At 38.2% G+C, this 3993-nt stretch overlaps 1 protein-coding gene across 1 annotated transcript in view; it reads left to right on the top strand.

Annotated features, from left to right (window-relative positions):
* The first annotated feature begins 786 nt into the window (after positions 1-786).
* Positions 787-3993, top strand: part of LOC138003525 (uncharacterized) — a 30648-nt gene continuing 27441 nt past the window's right edge. The window contains exon 1 of the mRNA XM_068849635.1: positions 787-942. The gene's annotated coding sequence lies outside the window, so the exon portion shown is untranslated. The remainder of the gene's footprint in view (positions 943-3993) is intronic.

Below are 3993 nucleotides of genomic sequence, written 5' to 3'. Positions count from 1 at the left end.
CCTACATGTGAAAGAATGCTTTACTTCCACCAACCATGAGCCAATATTCTTAGCCCAAAAACCAAGACAGCGGTTGTTTTAGACTAAAGACTGCAAATACGTGATTACTACAATCACTACAATGCGTGCCAATCCCTTACCTAGAATGCAGTGTCTGACACTTGCAGACCGCAGACTAACTGTAACTCGCAGTAAAAGCTAATCGTTTTAAAATGGGTGCTTAGACTTAAATACTGCTTCGCAGCGTTATTGGAAATGGGTATAGACTTAAGCACTGTTTATCAGTGCTATTTGTAGGCAGTTTGCAGTTGTCATACACCTCCTGAACTGCTATCCGTTTCAAATAAGTGCGTAAACCTAATTGAGAGCTTAACCCTAATCACCAAGCCTTGCACGATTATCCCTAAACACCAAAGATTATTGTTCACGTGCATAACTAATTATTATTGTCTTTGATAGCACCAGCGACAACAATCCATCATAATAATTTTAAAATGATTTCTCTAGTTTATTTTGTACATACTCCATAAAATTAATCACAGAAAGATACCCAAATATGTTAAAATGGGCAGTGTTTTAAAACAATTAAACCAGCAAACTGGTTTGAACAAAAATTAACTTTTCAAACCAAAAACAAAACTAAACCACCACATAAACACGTAAATGTTCAAGTAGTCTTCCTTTAAACAATAGTGTCAAACGTAATGCGATTACAGGCAGAGAACTGAATAAAAAAAAATGTCAAAGGAAAATTCTAACTTGTCATTTGGTATTGGATACGCCAAGTTGTGAACCTGGGAAAAATATAAAGTTTATCAATTCATAGAACAGGCATTATATCAAAGTGATGCTGATTCGAGGAGGTGGACACCATGCACCGCATTCAAGGAAGTTTTCCGCTTTGGTTAAGCGTTTGCTTCTGGATAATCCATAGTGTCCAAGGTAACTATGATTTTCTTATTTTAACCACCCTGGTGAAATAGAGCACCAACAAATATATATCTACTGAGTTGCCTTGAACTTTTTGGAACAACTTCAGCAGTTCAGGTCTCTTCCGAGGCTAAATTAGTTTTCATGCTTGTTCATAACTCTTTTTAGGTAATCCTGTGCAACGTTCATAAATGGGAGGGAAATTACAGTTTAAAGTTGACTGTAGAGGTTTCTGGTGTTAATCTAAGACTCCAAAACGCTTTGCATGAATGCTTAATAAAAACATTTTAACAGTACGTAGTCAAATGAGAACTTTGATGTTTCTCATTTGGAATCCCAAAAACATGCATTTCGTAATTTTTCTAAATTTAAGGGGTGTAACTCGTTGTTTTCGATATATATACCTATGGCAGTTCTTTTAGGACATCGTGGCTATAAGTTGCGTCACAAAAATCCCCTTACACTTTAAAAAAAATATATCTTCCTTGGTTGCAAAATAGTTTCTCTCTTTTTTGTTATATTATTGGGCAGTGTCGTTATTGAACGATGGCAACTTGAACAACTTCTGCTGGCTAGTGAACTTAGCTTTGAGGGAAGGATCGTGCTTTTTTGGAGTTGGTGCTCTCTGTGTACCAGTTTTTCGTGAATATGAAATTATGAATTACCCAGCACTTGGCCAATGTAATGGAAGAATATATTCCCTCCACTGAACTCATATTCATTGGGTTTCAGACAGAGACACGCCCCTTTTCACAAAGAGCACGCCTTGGATTTCTTACCAAACACCGGATGATTGTTATAACTAAGCATGATTCTTAACGTAACAAAATACCAAGCTCAATGATGCTAAAATCCTGCAAGCTCGCACATTTTGCTTGCTCTTCTTCATTTAAGATATACACAGCACCACAATTGTGCGTATCTACGCGAGTTAAGGCCAACAATGAATGTTATTTCAATCTCGCTTCTTTTTTCTCCGTTAAGTAATATGAATCGAGTTGTGGCTAACTCGTTGTAAAGAGCTAATTTCGGTCTGCCGTTTGCTCGTAAGAGGACATGATCCGACAAAAGCATATTTTTTGCTTTTGCTTGTGTTTCAAAGGAGCTAGTGACAGAATGTTTCTTTGAATCATTTATTTCCGGTAAACAAGCGAATCTTATGGAAATCCTAAAACTGGCGTTTTGCGACATTGGTAGTAGTCAATATTATCAGGCTCAAAGCCTCATACAAGAAACACCTTATCCCCACCTTGACAAGTTAATGAGCAAAGCAGTTATTCCTGTTCGAAAAATCTCGCGTAATCTTTAACCAATGAGAGGCACTCTAGTCACGCCTGGCCACTAATTTTGCTGATCTATTATTTGGACTGCACAGCAAATAAATGTCCCTAGAACAATAGGCATTCTGCGTGATGGGAATGAAAAACGGTGTTCGAAAGGTGTTCGGGTCAACTAATTTGTTAGCCAGTAGTGCTTTAATAAAATAGTATCCAAATCCATCAGACTCTTAGATACTATCATTTAGCTTCTCTTTTAATGCTACGTTCAAGATGCAATTCGCCTCTACTCGTTCTCTTACTATTGTTGTTAAAAAAGGGTGGGGTTGGAAAGGATATTATTGTCAACTCGATGATTGGCCAGTTGTAGTTATCCTCACGTGTGAACTGATCGCAGAAATTTCGTTAAAAAACACTTTATAACGTTTGCTTTAAGGGCATTCCGCGAGCCATCTACTAGATTGGCAACAAACCAAAAGTTACTTAACATCTTCTTATATCTTTGTCTTCAACGTCGCTGTTTTGTCGCAGTGTCCCATATATGACCTCGCGTGGTACACTTATGGCAGGGTTTTTATTAAGGCACAAGGAAAACACTATAATGTTCGCTTTAAGGGCATTCCGCGAATTTCCGTGACAAAGCCATCTACTAGATTTTCATCAAACCAAAAGTTGCTCAGCACTTTCCTATGTCTTTGTCTTGAAAGTCGCTGTTTTGTCGCAGTCTCCCATATATGACCTCACAAGGTACACTAATGGCAGAGATTTCATTAAGGCACAAGGAAAACACTTTATAATCTTCACTTTAAGGGCTTTCCACGAATTTTCGTGACTAAGTCATCTACTAGATTGACAACAAACCAAAGATTATTCAATTAGCACGTACTTATGTCTTTCTTTTGAAAATCGCTGTTTTGTCGGGGTCTCCCATATATGACCTCACCTGGTAAACTGATGGCAGGTACTTCATTAAGGCACAAAGAAAACACCCTGTAATGTTTGCTTTAAGGGCATTCCGCGAATTTCCGTGGCTAAGCCATCTACTAGATTTGCAACAAAACAAACGTTCCTTAGCACTTTCTTATGTCTTTGTCTTGAAAGTCGCTGTTTTGTCGGGGCTCCCATATATGACCTCGCGTGATACACTAATGGCAGGGATTTAATTAAGGCACAAAGAAAACAGTTTAGATTGTTCGCTTTAAGGGCATTCCGCGAATTTTCGTGACTAAGTCCTCTACTAGATTGGCAACAAACCAAAGGTTATTTAGCAAGTTCTTATGTCTTTGTCTTGAAAATCGCTGTTTTGTCGGGGTCTCCCATGTATGAACTACAATTGACATGCAGGCATGGGCTGACATAAATTGATATACAGCTACCTTCTAAGTGTACCGGATTTCGTGGATATGAAATCATGAATTAACACACTTGGAAAATATAATGGAAGAAAATATTCGCCCCGCAGAACACAAATTCATTGGGTTTCACACAGGGTATTATTGTCAATTCGATGATTGGCCAGTTATCCTCACGTGATGAATATGGTAGGGATTTCAATAATGCACAAAGAAATCATTCATCCGTGGCTAAGCCATCTACTAGATTGGCAAGAAACTTGCTGTTTTCTCGGTAGTTTCCCATATTCGATGGAATGCAACCAACAATTGACACACATGGGCTAGCATAAATTGATAAACAAGACACCAAACAGAATGCCCCTCCTTCCTAATCGTAGGTACTTTTCGTCTTTGGCCAACGAAGCTTGATTAGAAATAGAACGCAATTGCGG

This window comes from Montipora foliosa, chromosome 5, assembly GCF_036669935.1.
Source record: "Montipora foliosa isolate CH-2021 chromosome 5, ASM3666993v2, whole genome shotgun sequence".
NCBI classification, from domain to species: Eukaryota; Metazoa; Cnidaria; class Anthozoa; order Scleractinia; family Acroporidae; genus Montipora; species Montipora foliosa.
This window is presented reverse-complemented; position numbering and strand designations above follow the sequence as displayed.